The sequence below is a fragment of the Danio rerio genome, chromosome 4, assembly GCF_052040795.2.
Source record: "Danio rerio strain M-AB ecotype USA chromosome 4, GRCz13ab, whole genome shotgun sequence".
Lineage (NCBI taxonomy): Eukaryota > Metazoa > Chordata > Actinopteri > Cypriniformes > Danionidae > Danio > Danio rerio.
In genome coordinates this window covers 78,449,502-78,462,313 of record NC_141024.2, presented here as the reverse complement: position 1 = coordinate 78,462,313, position 12,812 = coordinate 78,449,502, and the positions used below count along the sequence as shown (strand labels likewise).

Below are 12,812 nucleotides of genomic sequence, written 5' to 3'. Positions count from 1 at the left end.
AATTTACTGAATACTTTGTCACTGGTATTACCTAAAAACCAAACGTCCCAAGTTTGGCTCATAGCTGTCCACACATCTGCCCAGTAGCTTGTGGTAATACTGAAGACACTGATCAGCTGGTCCAACTGAGTTTGGAGTTGAACTGCAATCAGGCATCCAATACTGCAAAGAAAGAGAAACTCACTTTGGGTTAACAAATAATGTAATCCCACACATTTCAAGTAATTGTGCAGTTAATTCTCTTAAAATGAATGAATGAATTCCCTTTTGAATTTTCTGAGAGCTTATGAATATATTTTGTCTTCCCAAAATAGCATGTACTGAAACACAAAATTATATAAATATAATTTAATAAGAGCGTGACGTGGTGGCACAATAGGTAGTGCTGTCGCCTTACAGCAAGGATGCTGACTCGAGCCGCAGCTGGATCAGCAGGCATTTCTGTTTGTAGTTTGCAAATTCTCTCTGCGTTTGGTGGGTTTTCTCTGGGTGCTCCGGTTTTGCCTACAAGTCCAAAGACATGGGGTACAGGTGAATTGGGTAGGCTAAATTGTCTGTAGTGAGAACAAGCGTATATGGTTGTTTCCCAGTGATGGCTTGCAGCTGGAAGGGCATCCACTGCGTAAAACATATGCTGGATAAGTTGACAGTTCATTCCGCTGTGGTTACCCCAGATTAATAAAGGGACTAAGCAGAAAAGAAAATGAATGAATGAATGAATGAATGAATGAATGAATGAATGAATGAATTTAATAAGAGTTAAACTGATCTGTTAACATGTCTGTCAGGAGCTGATCTACCTGTTGTCAAACTGATGAAAATGTTTTCTCAATTTACTTTAACATTTTTGTGTTTGTTTATGTTTTTATAACTTGCAGCCATTGTTAAATTTAAAAGTATTTTAAACATGCATGGACATCTAAATGCATATAGGGCACATATCTCAAAACATTATGAAATATTTCCAGATAAATCAATTTTGAATTAAAATGTATATTAATCTCCAGACTTGCATCTCCCTGATCTTTTTAAAAGAACGGCCATTCGTTTGCTCATCACTGTTTGACAAGTGTCTGGCAGTCAGTCAAAAATATACTTACATATAAAGATGTTCATCAGCAACACGGCACTTAGGTTAAACTTAGACCTCCTTTTCAGTTGATGTGGAAAACAAAAGCAAAAGAAAGAAAAAACAAAACGACTGAATACAAGTTGCATATCATGCCTGTACAAATCAAAAATGATTCATTTAGGGCTTAAATTGACTTAAGGATGAGTTCAGGTGTAAGGGATGGGTGAACAGTGTAAATATACATGTAATTCATAGCTATGATGTAAAGCTAAATTTTCAGCATCATTACTCAAGTCTTCAGTGTCACTTGATCTTTCAGAAATCTTTTTTTAAGATGTTGATTTAGTGCTTGAGGTTGAACTAATATAATGGTGATTATCAAATGGTGCTGATTTGCTGCTCAAGAAACATTTCGGATTGCTATCAATGCTAAAAACAGATGTGATGACAAATAATTTAGTGTAAACTTTTTTCTAAGATTTAATAAATCAATTAATCATAAAAAATTAAACAAAATGAAAATCACAAATATTACTTCATTAGCAGCAAATCTATATATTTACTAAGTTCTGAAGAATCATGTGATGTGAAATTTAATACCACTAACATGTTTCAATGTCAAAACTTTCTTAAAACAACTGCAATAAAGACAAGTAACAGATGCATAATATATAGACATGTAACATGTGCATAATGATGTGCAATGGAAATTCATATGAATTAATCCTATGTTTAAAGTTACCTGTCTTTCCTGTATCTCTGTGATCAGCTCCCTTCAGAAATTTAGGAATCTTCCCAGCCGGCACACGACCGACCTTCAACGTTGAAATATGGTTGAAATAAGGTCAGATGTGTTTTGAACGTTGAAATAATGTTGATAGAACGTTTAATGTTGAACGGTTGAAAAACAGCCTGCATATGACAAGGCTTCAACGTTGAAATGTGGTTGAAAATACGTCAGTAGTTGCTTTAATGTTGAAACAATGTTGAATGATAAATGGTTGAAAAAGGTTACAGAAATCCATGTACAAATCAACGTTGACATTTTTTTATCATGATCTGTATGTTGAATTAACGTCATGGCTTCACTCAATATTCAACATGTTTGGTTACCATGGTATCGGAGGACTCGGCGCACGCGGCCGCGCGCAGCGCTTCACTTCACTTAATTACGAACACCTGACCTGCAGTGCAGCAGAATTCAGAGGTAAGCGTGTTTTTAGATGCTTTAATGTTTTATTTACCCCCCGATTTTGTTTTAAACACAGTGTATCTTAAATGTGACTTGGTGTAGTGTTTCGAATTTTGAAGCATTTAAAACTTTCCAGTTTGTTTTTAGTCTTGTTTGCGCTCCGGTGACGCGCAACCTCGAGGTAATGTCACATGTTCAACGTTAGTCTAAATGAGCGTTTTTATGGCAAATTCAAAGCGATAAACTCCAAACGCAGTTTAAAGTTACTGAGCAACGTTATAAAACAATATCCATTTTATACGCTGTATTATTAGTGTTATTATTACAAAGTGAACTGCTGTCGTTTCAGTGTTGTTGTTGTTTTTGCTTTTAGAGATGTTACTTACTCCAGAGACGCACTAACTTGCACAGCATTGAATGGAAAAGGCTTTGTCCATGTAAGTTTACTTTAGCTTTAACTAAGCTATCTGTTAAATCTTCTTGGTGCTTTGGTTGGTGATATTCTCTTTCTAATCTGTTTGTTTATTGATTGTTAGGCTATGTTGTGATATTATATTGTTATATTGAGATTATTATTGTGAAATCATGTTGTGATGTTATACTATGTGACAGTATTGGGGAACAAATATGTATTTAGTTAGAAATTAATGCTTAAATTACACTTTGTATAGTAGCAGATAAGAGGTGTAATGGGTTTTAATTTTCTGGGTTTTCTGGAAGGTCCAGTTGAGGGGTATCAAGAACACGCAGATGGCCTAAACCTGTGTCAGCCTGGACAGACTGCAGTTCTGCTATTCCACGCCAAGGCTTTTGTATGGATGTCTGACTACTACTGTGTTCTCTAAAGGTATTACTGGAATTACTGCAAAACAACAGCACCTGTTACAGTGAAATTTGTATTCATAAAAATAGTGATACATGTGTAGCAGGTCCAGTACATGTGATGTCATTGAGAAGTTGTTTTTATTAAATGTCATTAAAACAAATAAATAAACATGCTATTTAAATAAATCTAAATATTAAAAACTTGAGGATTAAGATGAGAAATGAAATGCATCATCTGTCTTGCGAAAGGGGTCTACTAAAGAATTCTGGTGTTTTCCAACTGAAAGGGATAGTTCACCCAAGAATGAAAATTTACTCACATTTTACTCCCCAAATGGTTTAAAACCATTATGAGTTTATTTTGTTGAACAAAAAAAAGAGGCTATTCTGAAAAAAAAACTAAAAACCTGTAAACATTGACCTCCATAGTAGAAAAAAATACTATAGAAGTCAATGGTTATAGATTTGCAGCTTTCTTCAAAATATCTTCTTTTGTGTTCAACGTGGTCAGTAAATGACGACAGAATAAACATTTTGAACTATCCCTTAAATTCTCTGTCCTACATGAAGACTTTTGTAGAAGTGCTACTCCTTCTAGAGTTTTTCTCAACCATATGTCTAAAAAGCTTCAAACAGCTTTTACAGTACATGTAATGGTTTACAACAACTTGTAATTATTAGATGTGTTGAATGTTTCATGATTCTTTGCTGCAGCCTTTGTTAAAAAAAAAAAAAAAAAGTAATTTTTTTGAGAATCTGAAATTTGAATTCTGAAAATGCTGGCACCGGTGGTGGCGAAGGGCTTCCTGACGATATCACACCTAATTCTTCACTTCTCTTAGTTAGGAATATTCAGATGGATGAGTCAAAATTATTGAGTGTGACGATATTATAGGACAAATTTGGATTCAATAAAAAATAAATATTTGAATTTCACTTTGTATAATAGCAGATACCAACTTAGTTGTAACCTCGTATTTCATTTATTGCAGGTTTTCTGGAAGCTCCATTTGAGTTCATCAAGGACATACTGATGGCCTAAACCAGTGTCAGCCTAGACAGACAGACAGACATCTATTGCAGTTCTGCTACACAAGACCAAACTCTCTGCTTTTGTATGGATGTCTGACTAGTACGGTGTTCTCTAAAGGTATAACTGGAGCAAAACAACAGCATCCGTTACAGTGAAATTTGTGTTCATAAAAGATATGTGTAACAGGTCCAGTACATTTGTCATAAAGGTTAAATCACAGTAAGTACTGTAAAAATAACTTGTTTGCCTTTGCCACAACAGGTCATATATACGCTAACACATTTGTATTTAGTGTTTTGTTTTGCCTCACTAAAGTGTTGTTGGAGCTTGGTATGTTCACAGTTGAAATCACTGAAGTCACATGGAACGTTTTGACAATGTGTTTTGTGCCTTATCTTGACAATGACCATCTTGGGACCATTGCTGTCTGTAGAGGATGAGGAGCATTTAATCTAAAATATTTTAGTTTGTGTTCTGAAGATTAACAGGTCTCTGGGATGACACAAGTACTTAATAACAGAACCTATATGAACAGTTAATGTGACATGTAATAGTGAAATAGTGGTCCTACATTCACAAATGTGAGCCATTATTATAAGACCCATGTGAACATGCAATTTTTTATGATACTAATAATAATAGAATAACAGCTTTTACTGTTGTGTTTGTGAGAGAGAATCAAACCATATATTCTACACATTTTCTTGATGATTTACTGAAATATTTGTCTACATGTTCCACTGTCACAGGTGCTTAGTTTTGCTGCAGTAATGCTAAACACAATAGATGTACTTTATGAAGAAAAAAAAAACTACTAAATATTTAGCATGCAGACCTGCAAAGAGAAGGAGTAATGTCAGGTTTAGATTATAGCATGAGTTTTCACTATTGTGAAAGTGAAGCCATTCATTCACAATGAATTGGAATAGAAAACCTTGTTATTGATTTTGTAGGAAACTCACCTGGTGTTTGAGAAATAAATATGTATTTAAGTGCTAGACTGATGTAGATGTTTTAGTGTTTTACACTTGATTCTTTGTCCCAGTGCCATCTTTTACCTCAAGTTTTTCTCCCAACCTATAAAACCTCAAACAGATGTAATGTATTTCACTTGTGATTCTTAGTTGTGAGTGATGTTTTTTATTTTATTTTTTTTACTGCAGCCACTTTAAAAATGGGTATTTTGTAAACTTTGTAAACGGAATTGTACTTTGGAGACTGTGATGGTTAAAGCGTAGTTTAGTTACTTAGTTTAATTTAGTTAGTATCTGTCTTTCTGAAGACAGTAACACTTTACAATAAGGTTGTATTAGTAAGTGTTAATGTATTTACTAACATGAACAAAGAACAATGAAGCATCTTTCATATAAAGAAAGTTCAGTTCATGTCAGCTCAGTGCATTAATGTTAACAAGCATACATTTTGATTTTAATAGCATCAGGACATATTTCAATTAATTAAATGATTAATAAATGCCGTACAAGTATTTGTTCTTTGTTCATGTTAGTAAACATTAACTAACTTTAATTCATGAAACCTAATTAAAAAGTGACTATTTAATTGTATGCCTTTTTCTGTATTTGAGCATGTATAGTAACCTGCATGGTTTTAATGAACTATGTATGCTGTAAATGTTGCTGTATATTTAGAATAATTGAAATAATGAGGTGTGTATTAAATAAATTGATACACAGGCTAAGTTGTGTATTTGTGTCGTGTATTTTTAATTAGTAAAAATTTGTTTGCTATATTTATGGACTTTGCGTTGTATGTAATTCCTATTTAACTTACGTTGAAATGTATGACGGTGAAACAACGTCACGGTATCAACGTTGATCCAATTTGCAAAATCGAAAGGTAATTCAACCTTCATTCAACGTCTACAAAACGACCACAATTCACCCATGAAGAAGGTAAGAGTGAAACAACGTTGTGATTTCAACGGTGAATCACCGGTGGTGGTCCGACGGTGAAACAACGTCACTATATAAACGTTGATCCAATTTGCAAAATCGAAAGGTAATTCAACGTTGATCCAACCATAGACCTGACGTTGATTCAACGTTGAATCACCGTTGAAATGCCGGCTGGGTTGAGTTATATTTTTTGTAGCAGGAGGTTATTCTCTCACTCCTGAAACCACAGAACACTTTTTTTACTTAACATTTAGTTTAAGATACCATGAAATATCAAAACACGATTGAACTTTTGATTCACGGTCCTTTACAGTAACGTAACAATGCGTATTTTAGACTACATATGGAGTGCATTCAATAAAACATTGACAAAACCTCTCATCTACACATAAAGAATAAATAAAAGCCAAAACTTTAACAAACAAGTTTAACAAGAGCTAACATTAAGTAAGTTAACGTAATATTACCCCGACGCTAACGTTACCAGTGCTAATATGCTAACGGACTTTTACGAAGACTTACCACTCTTATATAACATAATATTCAACTGAACCCAGATAGCAAAATACACTCGGGCCAGTTCCGGCTAGATTGTCGCCTGCCGGAGACTTACCCCTCGGCCCAACTTCGGCTGCCGGACTCGGGCCGGATGCCTGTGGACTCACTGCCCGATTCCGGCCCGAATCAAGCGGGCCAGATGCGGCCGCCGTAAGCGAGCCGAAGCTGCGCATCCGCGCCGGAATCGGCGCGAGGGTAATGTGCGCTGCGGCCCGGAGCTGGCGCGACTCCATATTTATACACCTTATAAAACCTTTTGGTATTACATTGGTACTTGATATATGGTATTACAACCATTTGAATTTATATAACAGCAAACACAGGCTATAATGTAAACACAAAGTGTAAGCACTGCGTTTAACCTTTGAATAAAGTGCAAACTGCATACATATTCTGTAACGAAAATAATCAGACAAATGACAAAATAAATAAATGTTAAACGTTTATTGATTGCATGAAAAAAATAGTACTAAAATTTTATAAATAATTTTGTAGTGCACAAGAATATCAATATAAAAACAACAATAAAACAACACAATAAAGACACACAGAAAGATTTAAACAAAAAATCTAAAAATTACACACAAACACAGATGTTTTTTTTAAAACAACCCTGTTTTCCCAATAGACTTGAATTAAAAATTTGTAAAAAACAGCTAAATTTTATATAAACCTAAATATAGAAACCAATTTAAGATATAGCAAGAAACATCTTAAAAATACCAATGACAATCCTTAAAATATCCAAGTCAAACTTGTAAAAAGTACTGCAGAATTCTGAAGAAACATCTTGAAACATTTTTTAATAAAACATTAAAATAATAATAAACAAACAAATATATATATATATATATATATATATATATATATATATATATATATATAAATAATTGCAGAAGTATAAAGTCAAACTTTTTTTTTAAATAAACTTGAACAAAAGCAATTGCACAAACAGCAAGACATGAGTGAGATGATTATACATTTCATATATATACACGTCTTGTGCAATTTTATATTTATAATTTTATTTGTATTACGTTTATTAAAAATGTATCAAGATGTTTCTTCAGAATTTGGCGCACACACATACATACATACATACATACATACCATACATATATACACACACACACATATATATATATACATATACATATATATATATAAATGCAAATGAAAGAAACAAATTGTTCAAGTATCAGGGAACATCCTAATACACATAAAATGTTGTTTAAAAAATAAAACAAAATAGTGATGTAGACATTTGACACATTAGCTTTCTCTTCTTTCTTCCTCCATCCCTGTCAGGGGCAAGTTGTAGCTACCTTGTAATGCATTTTTCCACTTCTTTATCAGTGACGTGGTATGGACATTTGTCCTCACTCCATCTGTGATTAAAAGATAAACAGATAATTAGTAGTGAACAAGTACTAATGTAAAAAAAAAGAAAAAATTAGGAAAAAAGTAGGCTACCTACGAAGCAAAAAAAAAAAACTATAAAAAAAACAAATAAACTTAAAACACTTTGAAATAAGCAAGAGCTTGAACTTACCAGTTTCTTCATTTGTTCGGGCTGCTCCTTTAGTTGATTTTCAAGCTTTTCCAAATCAAATTGGCCAAAGGAAGGTCAAATGTGTTTACATCTGGAATTTCATCACGTCTGTTTTGGTTTTGTGAGAATCAGGCCCAGCTGCTGCTTTATGACGTTGCATGATTTTAAAACTTCAGTCAGTCGTGCTAAAAAAGAAAAATAACAGATTAGTATAAATCAACCTGTAGCTTATTCTCATACAACTTCTGTAAATACAACAGTGGGTTAGACACTGCTGATATTCTCTAGTTGATCTTTACTTTCTAGCTGCATTAAACCTTAACAAATTTAGTGATGTCTTTAATTCTTACAAAGACATCACGAGATGCAATAAGTTCTGTCTTGATCTCAAACTGCACTAGAACAAAGACTGTAAATGTTCATAGGTGTACTGCAGGAGTGTCCAAACTTTTTGGGCCGAGGGCCAGATGCAAAAAAACAAACGTTGTCGCGGGCCAAATCTTACATACATCACACAGACACGTGTGTGTGTGTATATATATATATATATATATACAGTTGAAGTCAGAATTGTTAGCCCCCCTAAATTATTAGCCACCGTTTATTTTTTCCCCAATTTCTGTTTAACGGAGAGTTAAACATTTTTTTCCACACATTTCTAAACATATTAGTTTTAGTAACTTATTTCTAATAACTGATTTATTTTATCTTTGCCATGATGACAGTAAATAATATTTGACTAGATATTTTTAAGACACTTCTATACAGCTTAAAGTGACATTTAAAGGCTTAACTAGGTTAATCAAGTTAACTAGTCAAGTTAAGGTAATTAGGCAAGTTATTTTATAACAATGGTTTGTTCTGAAGACTTAAGGGGCTAATAATTTTGACCTTAAAATGGTTCATAAAAAAAATTCAACCGCTTTTTATTCTAGCCGAAATAAAACATAAGTCTTTCTCCAAAAGAAAAAATATTATCAGACATACTGTAAAAATGTTCTTGCTCTGTTAAACATCATTTGGGAAATATTTAAAAAAGATGAAATAAATCAATGAGGGGCTAATAATTCAGACTTCAACTGTGTGTAGATAGATAGATAGATAGATAGATAGATAGATAGACAGACAGACGGATAGATAGATAGATAGATAGATAGATAGATAGATAGATAGATAGATAGATAGATAGATCATAACAAGAACTGCTGCTTAATTGAATGCATGTAATAGCGACACCCGGTGGTTATTTATTGAATTACGTTCATTTTTGTATAGCGGGCCAGATTCTATTGATATTTATAAAAAGCCTCGCGGGCTGTAGTTTGGACACGCCTGGTGTACTGGAATGTACAGTATCTGTGCATCTTGATGGTGGTCTTAAGATTTCTGCCATAGTCATTGATGGTGATGGTACTTGTGGTGCTGCATTGATTTCTGAAATCTTCATACCTGCCTTTTATCCAGCCTTTTTGTTCCAAGTAATTTTTCTTCATCATGGTATAGATGTGTCTATACTGTCCCTTAATCAGATACATTTACAAAACAAAACATCACTTTAGTATAGTGCCAGGGCAAAACTCACAGGTTGTAATAGATCAATGACATAATGTTGACAGTATGTGTTTAAAATAATTGCAAACAAACTTGTTCTGTCTTTAGATGTATGACAGGCGATCATCATCCTCATCTGTCTACCAGTCAGAAATCACAGTTGCGTGTGGATGTTTGAGTCGAGCTTCCTCATATGCATCTATAATAAAACATCACATTGTTGTTAACCTCCCGTAAAGAAAAGTTCAAATCCTGAAATACTATCAAAGTTAATTAATGCATATAATACCTATAGTGTAAATAATCAGTACACAGAAGGTTGCACAAGATTTATTCGGATATTCATGCAGAGTGACAGCCTTATGAATCTGAGACATAGATTTGTAAGATGGTCAAGCACATGCATTATTCTGTACCCATGAAGATTAACCTACCATTGTGAAAAATGTTTGATGATGATAGCCAATAACAATAAACCATTTCAGCTGTTTGTGAAGCAATTAGTAATGTAATGTCTGAAAAGCTCAATCTATGTTGAAAATATATCAGCAGTTTACAGCTTATGATGGACTTTTAGCACACAACTATAACATGCCTATTCACGTTCAAAAGAGTGTGCCATTGACTTCTTTGGTCGTGATGTACTGCAAAATGATCTCACTAACCTTTGTTAAACAAGAACAATAAGACTTAACCAACAAATATTGTTACCCATTCATTTAAATCAGAATTTATCACTGTCAATAACATAAAAAACAAAACAAAAAAAACATCAAAATCTGCTTTAAGACGTTCAGTTTTACATTAACTGATCATTACAGCTTGAACAAAAGATATAATTGATTCACATAGGCTAACACATATGAATTAAAGTGCACACTAATATATTTCTCTTGGAAATTTTAAAGAGAATAGTAAACAGTCGAGTTTCCATCATTTTTCGTGACTAACTGCATAAACAAGATAAACAATAATATTTTATTAATCCAAAACGATTAGTTTTTATTTACACATAATCATAGAATTAATACTGCTGGATAAGTAAACGCCTGTACAATGATTTTTTCAACATCCACGGTACTTTATAATGTTAAATCAGGAAAAAAACACGTTTTGCCAAGTTAGTTAATGGATTCGTCTACAGAAACTTTCTTTAACGCAGTTAGCATACACACAAATTCGTTTCATGTTTCTTTAAAATAATTAAAATAGTTTTCAGTTACTACACACGTTACAATCTAACATTGTGTAAAAGGAAAAGGAACTTTCAGACGTGTTTGTAACTGTTAGCGTTAGCATACATTAGCTCCAGTCGTGTTTCTTAAAGCAAGTTACATTTCGTATCAAACTGTTTTAAATTACTAAACACTGTTACAACCAAACACCGTGGAAATGTTTTAAGCTCTAAATTCGCTAATTATACAGTACACAAGCAGTAAAAAGCTTACCTTTCTGACCGGACTCCACGTGAAATGTTTGAAAAACCAAACTTTTTCTTCTTGTGATCTTCGTGCCATGGTGGTTGACAACCAGCTTTTTGGAGCATTACCGCCACCGTCTGGATTGGAGTTTGGATCATGAGTTTAGTCACGCATGTGTTTATTATGAAACCAACTTCTGCTCTATAAAAAAACAGTCAGCACAGGAGCGTGCTATCTCAAAAATAAGCGAATTTTACATAGTTTTTCTCTAGATGACATGTATAATCTATTTATAAATAATATTGTTTTGTTTGCGTCTAAACATTGCGACCATCCACACTAAATATTCTTTTTTTTTTTTTGCTATCGTACCATGAATATGTTCTCAAATTATCATTAAACGTGGAGCTAACAGATTACTAGATAAAATAAGAACTTAATCGGTTGCCATCAGCCGAGTCCTTGCCAGAAGCGGCCAGGACTCTACAGACAGACTCGGGCCGGATATGGTTGACCGGATTCGGGCCAGTGCTTTACAGCCGCATCACAACCGCATGTGCGCGAGCGAGCTGCGGGCCGCACTCGGCCCGGATAACACTCGCCGATGCCGAGTCGGAGCCGGAGGCACCGGAGGGCAGCCGAGCTCGGGCCGATTACTGCCTGCTATCTGGGAATATTCATCAATTGCCAATAATAAATGTGTGAGGAACAGTTTTATGTAGTATTTGCTTTGTTTTAGGGACTAAACTTACCTGAAAACAGTCAAAACGGCAGCTTGAGAGAAGTCGTGTTGTGTCTTTTAGGTGGTGTCGTGTCGTGTTGTAGCTTCGTTTCCCATAGCAACATCCTCTCCGCTCCAGTGTTGGAAGCAAGACGCGCGCGCGCACATTAAAGTCTTGCAGTATTACATTTATAAACATGATCACTCCATAGACAATTTAAATAATAACCTTGTATTTTATATCTTGAATTTAAAATGTATTTAGCAGTTTTATATACGCTATTATCTTTAAGACGAGCTTTATAGCCTACTAAACTGTTACAAAACAAACACTTTATTTGTGCATTCACTGTCAAAAATAAATAACCAATAAATATAAATGCAAGTATATATAAAACAAAGATGTCACTCTGTAAAAAGGTGTTTATTTTAATTAAACAGCCGAAATGCAAAACATACTTGATTTTTACACTGGGAAAATGTATTAGAAAAAGCCACAATAAAAAAAAGCAAACAGCAGTTAACACCAGAAAAAACAACGTTTTCGTTATTAAAGCATAACAATAAAACTTTATATATTTTAATAAATTGAAATCATGTATTGTAGGCATTTTGGTCAGTTTTACTGCATTAATGTAGGCTATTTAAAGCTGGACCGACCGACGCAGTTCACATGATGCATGTCGAGTTTGTCTAATTTATTATGCACGCAAAAACTTACTTGTAAACCAAATATGTTGCCGGATTCTTTCATGGGCATGAGAGATCAAGTGCTTATGAAGTGCTTCGTCGGCCTCTGGTCGTTAACCGACGCAGAGCCGACGTTTGTTGAGCTGGAACAATAGAACACACGACCGAACGATCATGCGTATGTTTGGCCGACCATATACCGATGTTAGAATTAAAGGGGCCGACGTGTTGACCTTCGGCCGACGTCGGCCCAACGTATGTGTGCTGTCTGGGCGCCGATC

General features: G+C 34.2%; 1 protein-coding gene, 2 long non-coding RNA genes and 1 other non-coding gene across 6 annotated transcripts in view; 1 reads left to right on the top strand and 3 right to left on the bottom strand.

The window, feature by feature from the left end:
• The window catches only part of si:dkey-220a11.5, a 765,979-nt gene that overhangs the window by 11,749 nt on the left and 741,418 nt on the right, over positions 1 to 12,812 (bottom strand). The gene's annotated exons all lie outside the window — the stretch shown is intronic.
• Positions 1 to 12,812, top strand: part of LOC141381532 (uncharacterized) — a 400,463-nt gene that overhangs the window by 86,683 nt on the left and 300,968 nt on the right. The gene's annotated exons all lie outside the window — the stretch shown is intronic.
• On the bottom strand, positions 560 to 1,845 carry LOC148682941 (uncharacterized). 2 transcript variants are annotated; one of them, XR_015943153.1, is made up of 4 exons: positions 1,815 to 1,845; positions 1,680 to 1,710; positions 1,101 to 1,150; positions 560 to 687 (listed from the first exon to the last, which is right to left on the bottom strand). It is a non-coding gene; the product is annotated as an uncharacterized LOC148682941 (long non-coding RNA). The 2 variants fall into 2 exon arrangements; XR_015943152.1 differs by lacking the exon at positions 1,680 to 1,710.
• LOC148682940 (uncharacterized) lies at positions 7,026 to 11,202 on the bottom strand. The gene is made up of 5 exons (XR_015943167.1): positions 11,148 to 11,202; positions 9,793 to 9,898; positions 9,598 to 9,668; positions 8,149 to 8,333; positions 7,026 to 7,984 (listed from the first exon to the last, which is right to left on the bottom strand). It is a non-coding gene; the product is annotated as an uncharacterized LOC148682940 (long non-coding RNA).